Below are 12,052 nucleotides of genomic sequence, written 5' to 3' on the forward strand. Positions count from 1 at the left end.
AAATTCACTAAGGGACAGATTTCATCCTAGATCTTTGCTCTACTTAGTTCAGTAACCTACTGATCTCAATTTGTTAAGTGATTCTCAGGTATAAATGGCAGAAGACAGACTTTAAGGTTTTGAGTTCAAACATTTTCTAAGGCAAGAAAGAGACTTTCAACTTCGCTTTGCAGAAAGCTGGAAAAAAATTCTGATAAATATCTTAAATCAAATTCCTCTCATGCCCCTTCCTTCCAGTTTCAAACTGTGCTACCTAGAAGTTGAGATAAGAAAGATTACCATTTGCTAGTGGATTTGCTAACAGTGTTTTTAAAATAGTTAAAATATGTGCAAACAAATTACACATTAGCCCCCAGCTGAAAGCAATAATGCTATAGATTACAAGAGTAATATGTGAATCCACAACTTGTTCAGATTTATGCATTAATAATTAGCTAAAGAGGAATAATAAGAATACATAATTGTCTAGTTTGGTGCCTGGCAGTTACAGAGAAGTGAGAAGAGGCATCACCCATATATCTGTGTTATGATTAATGTTGATGAAAATGTGGAATAGAAAATCATTTTCAAACGTCTAGAATAAAGAATGATACAACAATACACAGAATGGTGAAAATGTTCAAAATATGACGGGGCAATTTTAACATCACTAGCCAAGCCTTTCTTCTGGAGTTCCCTGGTAAATAGTAATGCTTTTGATAAGCTGTCACCCATGAGATTGATCCTCTTGATACTTTCTGATCCATTCAGTTGGACTTTCCTCTCCCTTCACCAGCTCTGAGAAAAATAGAAAGAAATGTGTTTTGGTTCTTCTTACCCCAACCTGCAAACACAGAACTTAACAAACTTTTTGCAATACAAAGAATAGTGGGCACATGGGAAGACTTTAATGAAAAATCCTCTTACTAAACAGTGAAGCCAAATCTCTAGATACAAAATGGGTTTATTGAGGAAAGGTATTAGGAAAACAAAAGAAGGCAATAATTGCACAGAGAATTCCAAGTACATATCAATACAGTCATTCTAGCTAATTATTTCTTACCTCCTTGAATAAGCTGGTGGGTTTCAGTTCAATGCAGAGATTCAGTAAGACAGAAATTATCTAGGACAGGGGTCCCCAACCGTGGACTGGCACCGGGCCACAGCATGACAGAAACTGGGCCGTGCAAACAAGCGAAGCCCCATCCAAGGGATGCAAGCAGCATGCAAAACCACAACCCCTCCGGTCCGTGGAAAAACCTGTCTCCATAGAATCGGTCCCTAGTGCCCAAAAGCAGTTGGGGGCCACTGATCTAGGACAGTGTTTCTCAACCTTGTAAACTTGAAGATGAGTGGACTTCAACTCCCAGAATTCCCCAGTCAGGTCTGCTCTGACTAGGATCTCTGCTTGAAAGCTAATACGCAGATCCTTCTTGACCTTTCTTTTTATCTTGAGAATGCTCCTCTGTTTCATGGAATACTGAGCATAACTAGAAACTAGATGATTGTTTTATCCAGTCAAGGAAAAACCTCTATCTCTGATGTTCTACGTCCAATAAGCAAATTAGAAATTATCTAGTAGTTAAACCCTTGTTTTAATAACACCTGATGAAATGATAAAGTTACAGACTAGTTTTTAGCAGTCATACTAGTATTTAAATGGGGAGAGCTTTTGTTTCAGGAAATTTCATTTATCTGTTAATTTGGGTTCATTTTATCAAATGCTTCAGAGAACACTGTTGTGCCCTACTAAAGTGGCGTGTGTCACAGAGGGCAATCAAGATAATATATATTTTTGATAGGGCACAATTTTACACAGAGAAGGATGTTTATTACTACTACCTTACTTATATGGTACTTACAGGTAGATGATTAACTAAACTCTACATTTACTTCCATCTAAGTACTTTATGAACGGAACTGTGAAATTACAATTGGGGTATATCTTTGCCAGTCCAGATGCATCAGACATAATAGTGTAAATATAACAACCATAAGCTGAATGTTTTTGTGTTTGCTTACTAAATGATTTTTTTAAATCAATATTTTAAAAACTTATATTGCTAGAGGTTAAATTATGCATGCTTCACAAAAAATGAATAAAAATAAATATGCTGTCTGTTTTTTCTTTAGTATTAGAACACAATTCTTCCTATGGCTTCCTATGACTTCACGAAGTATCTGATTCTATCCAAGATATAATTATTATTAATAATTATATTAATTAGTTTTAAAGAAGTCTATAAAAATAAGAAAGAGGATTTGTCTTTTAATAGCTACTTGCTAAAATGGATAAGCAGACAAAATGTCCTAAGATTCAGAGGCTTAATAGCAATAACACCCAATATTCCTAGATATGTATGAATGGCTATTCTTGGCAACAGGATATAAATTATTGTAAGCTTTCACAAAGCTCTTTTATTTAATTTCAGAGCTTTCTCCATCATCCTGGGCCCTCTCGGTTGGCTGGGAATTCTTGGATTTGTTTTCCAATGTATCTGGATGGTGTAAGGTGAAGAAGGCTGTCCCTGTTAGCCTGTCCATTATTATATTTACTGCAACCATAACTGTACAGATGTGATTACTTACTATGATCAACTTATAAAGAGCTGTAAAGGCTACTGTAATTGGTAAATTGCTAAAGTAAGTAAAGGTAAAGGAGTCCCTATGGATTTTACTCCACTATTGTTGTTAGTAACCATAAAGGGCGGTGCTCATCTCCATTTCAAGCCCATTGAGCTAGCGCTGTCCGAAGACATTTCCACGGTCATGTGGCCAGCATGGCATCATAGAGTGATGTTACCTTCCCACTGAAGAGGTACCTATCTATCTACTCTCATTGCATGCTTTCAAACTGCACAGTTGGCAGGAGCTGGGGCGAGGAAAGGAACTTACCCTATTGCGTGGTGCTTGGGTCTCGAATCTGGGCTGCCGGCTTTCCAGTTCACAAGCCTAGCATCATAACCGCTCAGTCTCTGCACTGCCCCAAATAGGCATGATTATTATTATAATTTATTTGTCACTATTGAGGAGGAGTTGACTTTCTCTGTCCAATGAACATAATCTTTACAATTTTAGCAGGTTGCCAGCTGCAGAACTGTACTTTGCAACTACGGCTCCAAAAATCTGGCTTTTAAATCTGGCTTTTAAAAAGTTATTTAGTTTTTTAAAAAGTTATTTAGTTCAGTTTGCTTGTTTAGAATGCTTTGGATATATCATATTTCTTTGGGGAATTCCTTACAGTTAATGAATCCCACTACACACAGAATATCAAGTCAATTCTCTTCGAGTAATTTTCAAACACCAAGCTTCAATATTACACAGACAGAAGAATGGCCTGAGAATAAATAGGGTCAAAAGTAAAGTCTCATTTAAGTCAAGCTTGACATCCTGCAGTTTTCTTGGCAGCAATACAGAAGTTGTTGGCCAGTGCATTTTTCTAGAGTGTAAACAAGCAAAACAGTTCTCTGCTTCTGTCAGTTTCAGTGCAAAATCTACATTAGTCAGAATACTCATTCATAATAGAATGCTTTCTCCACCCACCCCCATCCCCCACCTCAGCTTTAACAGTCCTTGAAAGAGGTTCACTCTGAAAATATTTTTCAGGCCACAGCAGTCAGTTTCAATGCCTAGCTCAGCACTTCTGCCCCTCAAGCAACTATACCTGTCCAGTACTGTAGGTTTTTAGAGGTCTTATAAAGAAAAAAATAGAGATCCATAACCTATTACATCACTAGTTGCAGCCTTTAATTCTAGCAACCATAAAGAAATCACCCAGTTATTTTTCTGTGGGTGCTAAATGTTCTGCTTTCTCTTCTCTCTGGCCTTCACAAGGGTTACAGAGCCTCCAGTTGTTCTAAAGCCAAGGTGTTCATCAGGATACTCTTCCTGAGATATACCATAGAAATGTAAACAATCTATAGTATTGACTCATATACCCAGTAGTCAAATGATTGATGCCACAATACTCACAATCTCTTTGAATTTTAGCCTCTTGGTCTCGTTTGTAATTCCATCAAAGCCTCTTGAAATGTAACTGGTGGGCAAATTCCAGGTAGGCCTGACCACTTGCCCCAAGCTCTGTCACTTCTTGGTCTTGCAATGGAAGTCTGTGCATTTGGTCTCTTGGCATCATTCACTATTATGCAGTCATGAGAACATTCTCCCTCTCCCCCCCCCATCCAGATATGGCTGAACTGATTAAATTCATCAATAGCTATGTTTAAAATAACCACGAGTTCTTTGAAGTTCAAGCCAATTTTATATTTTTTTCTCCTTTTTAAAGAATGGCAAGCCTTTATTGCCAGGCTTTGCATCTTCCACCTGTTTGTTGACCTACCGCCTGGAACAAAGTGCTAATTAACATATCCCAGCTGTGATAGTTGATCCCTGATGATGGCTGCATCAAACATTTCCAGAGTGAATCTTCTTGTAACAATGAGATGAACCTATATGAATATGAGCTAGATGTTGAACATTTGGAGACAGAGACAACATATCATCAAGACTTAGTTCTCGATAATATTTCAACATGCAGGCTGAATGTAAAGCCATGATTAGTAGGCACTGCTGAGAAAGTTAGTCCTGTATTTTTCTTCTGGAGAATTTATATTAAAACTTAACATATTTTTATTTAAGAGAATGTTTATTAGATGTATATTTTTTATTTCATCCATTTTCCAGCCTCCAATACTCCCATCTGCAGCTCTATCTACTCTTATTCTTCAGTGACCTTTAAAAAATACAATTTAACATTATTTTTATTTACTTTATTTCATTTTGGATATTTATGAAGCCCTTCCACTTGAAAGAATATCATGGTGATGTCCATAACAGGCAAACAATTCTTATAAAGCAATATAGCAGCAAGATGAAGATTCTTAAAAATGCATTCAGTGAAAACTATCAATAATAATTTTTAAAATGAGCTGGATGTGGTGGAATATTCTTTTTTTTAAAAAAAAAGACTGTGGTGCTCCAGGAGAACAATGAAGCACATGACCTTCTTTAATAAAAGGGAAGACTTTTTATCCTTATTAATTGGCATCTGTTCTCTGATTTATTCTGTTCTTTATTTACCAAACACCATACATAATTTTTGTTATAAATTTTTGGAATTCCGAATAAAAACACTTCATGCCTCTGATGATAGCACGCCAGAAATGATGTCATTTGAAAAAATATATATTTAAGACTTTTGTGTATTAAATTTTAATTCCATGCTAGATCATTTGGAAAGTTCCCCGCATGGATAATAGAATAATTCTCATTGTCCTCGGATAGCACTGAAAGTTCAACATATTCAGAAAGTGGCAAGTTAAAAGGAGTAGGTGGTAGCCTCTGGTTTATATCAAGAAAGTTCTTTTTTATTATTTAATTCAATTGTGGCACTGTTCAATTACAAAGTGATTGAATATATAAAAACAAAATATATTAAGATAATAAAAATATAATAAGGAAAAGAAGAAACAGAATCCAGAATCAAATCAAAACTTATACAATATATGTCAAAAACCTCTAACAAGGAGGTTCCATCTACCTTACCCCAAAGCATGGGAAAGAGGCATGTCTTTAACATCTTCTGGAATGCTATCTGGGCAGGAGGTGTACTCTTAATAACCCAGCCTACTTGCATATATGATAAAATGGAGAATATGGATGTCCCAAAGCTGCTTTTTCAAGAGGCAACTGGACTTTCTGTTTTTTTCTTTGAAGACGTTTCACTTCTCATCCAAGATTTGCGACAGCCATGACCTGGATGACTGAGAATCTTCATAGATATTGAGAATATGCATGATGCTGTCATGGATGACAGTGAAACTAAAGGTTCTCAGATCTTTCTGCAGGTAGCTAGGTGATCACTTCCTAGAAGTATTACTTATATCTCTGAATTGTAACTGAACTGAGTTCTGCTAGTCACTAGTGCCTCTCTTAACTGGAAACCATCAATCATATGGAACTTTGAATGTGTTACAATCTTTCTGAGGGTCTTGATTGACATATCCAATCACTTCTTTTTAAAAAACTGTTTAAATTGATCATATGGCCAAATAACTTACACTTCTTGAATTCACTACTCTGGGGAAAGAGGCCACAACAGGGTACAATTAATTAGAGAAGAATAAACCAGAGTTGATTTCTGCTGAAGATCAGCTCTACCAAGCTTAACGAGGGACGGCGATTTTCCTCTTAATTAATGCTGCACTCCCGATTGTAAATCTACTTATTTCCTTATGATTCTTAATTTGATTCTTCAGACTTTTCAGATTCCCTGGTCCTGGGATGACCTTAGTAAACCCGATTCCTTCCGAAGGGTACTACATTAAACTTCCCATAGAATAATAATCCACCCGAAGACCACTAGCTTGGGAAAGTGTGATCAAGGACCTTAAAACTAAGAGGAAACGCGGTCCTCTGAAAATAAGGACGACCAAGATGGTGAAGTGAGCGAACGGGGATCAGTTCACCGTCCAGTATAGAACTCGCCGGATCACTAAGCGGGACTCATTTTTGAACAGTCCAAGCGAGCAATCTCTAACACCCCTGAGGGTAAGCCGCCTTCGGTCTTCGCTCTTCGTAGCCAGGGCTCAAGCTCACCTCCCTCCCGGCTCAACTGGATCGATGTCTCCGCTCTCCGTCCTCCCCCCACAACGCCAAAGTTCTTTACTCCACGCCCTCATCCCGCAACCTCGGGATTCCCCAGGCAGCAAGGCGATGTGAAACGGCGACTCTTTTATTTATTTCTTTTTTTCTTCCTTCCTTCCTTTCCCTCCCCCCACCCCCTACACACACCTCCGCCTCCCTTTTATCTTTCCGACACATCTGCTCGGGCTCCGACAAGGGATGGCGCACGTCATGCGCTGGCCGTCCGCTTGAAGCGCGAGCCTCTGCCGCTCGCCCAGCCGCTGCACCGGGGAGGCGATGGGGCTGGAGGAGCCCAAGGTGCAGATGATGTGCTAGCCTCCCCGCCAGGCGCCAGAGGCGGCTATTTTTAGAAAGCCCTGCAATTTCTCTCTCTTTCCTCCCCACCCCCCCTTTCCCTCCCCTCGCAAAGCCTAGAGTAGAACAGCGGCGCCGGGAGAGCCACAGTCTGAGCGCCCAACACCGCCGCGAGCCCCGCTGACCGAACTGCCCCCCCACGGCCGGCGGGCCACCAAGCAGGTGGGTAGATGCGCTTTTAGTCCCGTTGCCCCTTATCCACCTCCTCGCCTTCGGTCCCCCTTTCGCTCCGAGGCCGCTGAGGCCCAGCGGTTTGGGGTTTTTTTTCCCCCCTAGAACCGGAGCAAAAACAAAAGCGGGCTCCTTTAAGCCCCTCGGGGCTGGGCGTGTCCCCAGCCGCCGCTCCGCTCCGCTCCGCTTCGCTTCTCTTCTCTTCTCCAGCTCACGGAAGCTACGCGCCGGCCAGCGCGGCTTCTAAATCCCCTGTTCTCCCCCGGGCGAAGAGACGGTGGGCGCGCGCGGGGGCGCGCGCGGACACGCGGGAAGAAAAGCCTCTCCCGTCGTCTCCTCGCGCAGAGCTGTTTCCCCGCTCGGGGCTCCTCATCCAAGGCGGGAAAAGGCTTCGTTTAAGGGCCTTCCCGGTCGATCCTCTCCTCCTCCTCCTTTTCCTTTCTCGCTAGCCAACCCCTTTTGCCTCTGGTCTTGTATGCAATGGGGAAACGGCTCCGAGCTGTGTTTAGGTTGAACAAGGCAGGCCAGCCTCAAGCGTAAGTCATGGAAGCTTCTGCAAAGCCTCCCATTTCCTCTCCTCTTCCCTCCCAGCTCCTATTAATAGCAAGGAAGCTTTTGTCTTTCTCTTTGCACCCATTAATTATTCCCGTTGACTGGCGTTAGGGAAGGGAGGGGGGGGAGAGGAGAGGCCTCAGAAATAAAAGAAGAGCTGGAGGGGAGGAAACAGACTCCTGTTCCCTTCTTATGTAATCAAGAGTAATAGAAGAGCGATCTCAGGGCGGTTCTGGCAGCAGCCTGGTGGGTGTGGGGGTAATTTGGGATTCCCCAGCACACTCAGCATACACAGGCTGTGTGCAAGTTGTATGGGAGGCCTATCAGATCGGTTCTATCCTTAAGTTTAACCTCTGAGAGACAACAGCAAAGGTGAGAGAGGGAGCAGTGTGCCCTGGCATCTACCCTGGCATTTTCCCCCATGACCATCCCGGTTGTCACCCCACAAGATTTTCCTCTTTCAGGTTCCATTTGGAAGAAACATTCAAGTGACATGGCCTTTGAACATGTCATGTAATGAGAAGATCATGGCCTTAGGTATACAGGGAGTCCTTGACTTACAACTGTTAGTTTACTGACCATTCAAAATTACAAAGGCACTTTTAAAAAATCGACTTATGACTGGTTTTTCACACTTATGCTCATTGCAGCATCCCCATGCTCACGTGATTAAAATTCGGATGCTTGGCCACTGGCATGTATTTATGACGGTTGCAGGACCCCAGAGTCACGTGATCACCTTTTGCAACTTTCTGACAAGCAAAGTTAATGGAGAAGCCAGAGTCACTTAACAACTGCGTTACTAATTTAAGAACTGCAGTGATTCATTTAACAATTGTAGCAAGAAAGGTCATAAAATGGGGCAAAACTCACTTAACAACTGTCTTGCTTAGGAACGGTAATTTTGGCTCAATTGTGGTTATAAGTCAACTACCTGTACTTGAAATCTTGCAGAATGCTTTTTATGTCAAGCGCAGGATGAATGTGTGTGTGTGTGTGTGTATACACATACACATACACATACATACACACACACATATATATGCAGGGCATGATATATATACACTGCTCAAAAAAATAAAGGGAACACAAGCAGAAGACATCTGAGATCTGAATGAATGAAATAGCCTTATTAAATACTTCGTTCATTACATACAGTAGTTTTGTGTTCCCTTTAGTTGTTTGAGCAGTGTATAAACTACTGTATGTAAAGAACAAAGTATTTCATAAGGCTATTTCATTCATTCAGATCTCGGATGTCTTCTGCTTGTGTTCCCTTTATTTTTTTGAGCAGTGTATATATATCATATTAGAAGTGGACTTAGAACTCTTGTGGGTGTGAAGGGACTCAAGACTGATGATGAGTTTGACCCTCCCCTGGGCTCATCCTGGTCATCTCCTACATTTTATTTATTATTTATTTATTAAATTTACCTGCTGCCCATCTCGCTAACCAAAGTGAATCAGGATGGCTTGAGTCAATGTCCTCTTCACCAGTCCCACCAATCATATTGAAAAGTTTATAAGGAGAGGACAACTAAATTGGAATTGATTCTCTGGAGATTAATCTGACCCTAGGTCTCTTGAATATTTTTTTCAAATACATTAGCTTTGATGTTATTCAAAGTCTGGAATGCAAATATTATATGGAATGATAGTGCTCTTACAGAGGAAAGGGCAAGTCTTTGCATTTTGATGAAGTGATACACGCTCTCATCCAAATTGGTGATGACTATAAACCATACAGTTTAATTCTCTGAATAAACTCAGTTGTGTTACTCGGTCTGTTCTTGGTCAGGACTGTTGCATATCAGATTTATAGAAGTCCTAAGCAAAACTTCATAGGTACAAATACAGCCATGGCTGCCTCAAGACTAAGAATTGACACAGATATTATGCACAAACAAATGGTAGAAATCCAGTTGCTACACTCTCAATATGATACCATGAAGGTTAATTATAAAGGGACATTTATAATTTGTCTTGTACATCATTTCTTTTTTTAAGAACTTAGTGCTTTCTGAGCTTTGATTGTTTGCTTGCAGACATTTCATTACTTGACCAAATAACATTATCAGTGCTGGTGAGTGTGGAATTTTCTCCCTGTTTGTGTAGGTACCAGTAGTACCAGTTATGAGCATAATGGAGCCTGCCCATCATGGTCATCACTCATGACCATTGTGAATTGGGTCACCCATGTGAGTGACCTGATTTTACAACCTTTTTTTGTGGTGGTCATTAGGTGAACATGGAGGTCATTAAACAAATACCACAGTTGTTAAGCGAACCAATGGTTCGCTATAGGCCAGTTTTACCGAAAACAGGAAGTAAGTGCTGATTTTCAACAAAACTGTTGTAAAACGTGCCACGTGGTCATCCCATAACTGCAGGATGCTGCAGATGGCCATAAATGGAGATTAGTTGCCAAGTGCCTGAAGGGCAATCACATGACTACAGGGGTGTGGGGTGGGGGTGACCATTGGAACTTCAAATCCAGGTCAAAAATATTCCCAGGGAAGCTCTGCCAGAATTTTGAATGCTAAACAATCAGTCATAAATTGAGGATCACCTCTAGCTTGCCCTGTCAGTGAAATATGTAGTTTTCTCCTTGGTAGTTCCTTGATTAGTTCTCCTGTTTGTCTGGTGTTAAACCCTGATTCTCTGGGTGTTGGTTGTAGAAAAAATATATTCCGGTCTTTTTGCTTCCTTCTTAGCTTTTTTATTATCAGTGGTCTGTAAACCTGGTTTATATCTCTGTGGTTGATGATGGCTGATTTGCCTGAATGACATCCTTCAAGGAATTCCCTAACATTTTGGATTTAGCTTAGTCTGGGATACTGACAATTTCCCAGTTGAAACTATGGTTGAGTCTATCCATGTGTTGTGAGATTGAGGAGTTTTCATTATGTCTTCTGACTGATAGTTGCTGTTCATAGATATGCTCTGCTAGTCTTCCTGTCTGTCTTACATTTCTTCTTTGGCAATTATGATAAAACAAGGAGTAATCACATTTTAATTTAATACAGGTCAATTAAACACCATTTCTCATTAAGCATTCTTTCCAAATTAGTGGAGGAAATTAGTTTTATTAACTTTTTTCAAAGGCTTTAAAAGACTGGAGTAATAACTGTAGTCTTCTTTGTGATTAAGATAAATTTTCAGGTTTGCTAAACCAAAATAAATCCAATTTCTTTAGGATTGGGGGAGGGGAAAACCTGTGAACATGGCCCCAAAGAACTAAGAGAAACTATTTCTTTTGGATGATCCAGTCACTCTTGTATATGAATGAAAGCTCTGGTAAACTGTATTAGTAAGGCAGCTGAGAGTTGAATTTCAAATTTAAGACAAAAATCACACACATATTCATACTATTGTGCCCCTGGATTTTGGCAAGAATAATCTTGATGGGTTTTGAGGGCATGTGTATCTTTCTGATCAGAAGAGATGATGTAGAAGTTTTTCTGGGTAATTGTTGAAGCTTTTAATCAAATTGTTTTACAATGGACTTTGTGACCACATGTAAAAGCAATGGCACTAGCACAAGCACTTCAACTTATATACTGCTTGACAGTGCTTTATAGCCAGGGGTGCTATTCACCAGGTTCTGACAGGTTCTGGAGAACTGGTAGTGGAAATTTTGAGTAGTTCGGAGAACCAGTAAATACTACCAGAGTGGGGTGGGAATTGAGATTGTGCAATATCCTTCTCCCAGGAGTGGGGAGGGAATGGGCATTTTGCAGTATCCTTCCCCTGGAATGGGGTGGGCATGGAGATATTGCAGTATCCTTCCCCTGCCACACTCACTAAGCCACACCACACCCACCAAGCCATGCCCACAGAACCGGTAGTAAAAAAATTTGAATTCCACCACTGTTTACAGCCCTCTCTAAGCGGTTTACAGAGTCAGCATATTGCCCACAACAATTTGGTCCTCATTTTACCCACTTCGGAAGGATGGAAGGCTGAGTCAACCTTGAGCCTGATGAGATTTGAACTGCCAACTGCTGGCAGCCGGATAATGACATTGTTTTGAAGAAAAGAGGGAATCTTGTATAAAGAGTGACAAGAATACATGCAGTATCTGAAGCTTATTAAACAGTAAGGATTTCTACCGTGAAGAGAACAGGACCTCATCTAAGCAGAAGTTTGGCCTAGCTCTCGCTTTATGTGTGTATCCAGGTGGATAAGCAGAGGTCAGCAATAGCATGGAGAAAAACGAATGGAAAACTGGAAGACTGAAAAGGCGGGCACTTTTATATATGTATTATAAGTTGAATAAATATAAACATTTATAATCTTTAGATCTGTTCCTCTGTTGTTTTATCCTAATTCATGTTTATTAAATGGTCAA

At 40.4% G+C, this 12,052-nt stretch overlaps 1 protein-coding gene and 1 long non-coding RNA gene across 4 annotated transcripts in view; one reads left to right on the forward strand and one right to left on the reverse strand.

The window, feature by feature from the left end:
• Nucleotides 1–392: 392 nt before the first annotated feature.
• Nucleotides 393–4,139, reverse strand: LOC117660560 (uncharacterized). Its single transcript, XR_004589699.3, has 2 exons — nucleotides 3,952–4,139; nucleotides 393–777 (listed from the first exon to the last, which is right to left on the reverse strand). It is a non-coding gene; the product is annotated as an uncharacterized LOC117660560 (long non-coding RNA).
• Nucleotides 4,140–6,657: 2,518 nt separating this feature from the next.
• CPLX2 (complexin 2) overlaps nucleotides 6,658–12,052 on the forward strand; it is a 141,071-nt gene continuing 135,676 nt past the window's right edge. The window contains exon 1 of one of the 3 annotated variants that reach the window (XM_034401316.3): nucleotides 6,658–7,140. The gene's annotated coding sequence lies outside the window, so the exon portion shown is untranslated. Of the gene's footprint in view, nucleotides 7,141–7,312; nucleotides 7,686–12,052 lie in introns of those variants that run through there. The other 2 variants (XM_087887543.1, XM_034401326.3) reach the window with 2 other exon arrangements.

This window comes from Pantherophis guttatus, chromosome 2 (assembly GCF_059756535.1).
Source record: "Pantherophis guttatus breed Tessera chromosome 2, ASM5975653v1, whole genome shotgun sequence".
In the NCBI taxonomy this organism is placed as follows: domain Eukaryota; kingdom Metazoa; phylum Chordata; class Lepidosauria; order Squamata; family Colubridae; genus Pantherophis; species Pantherophis guttatus.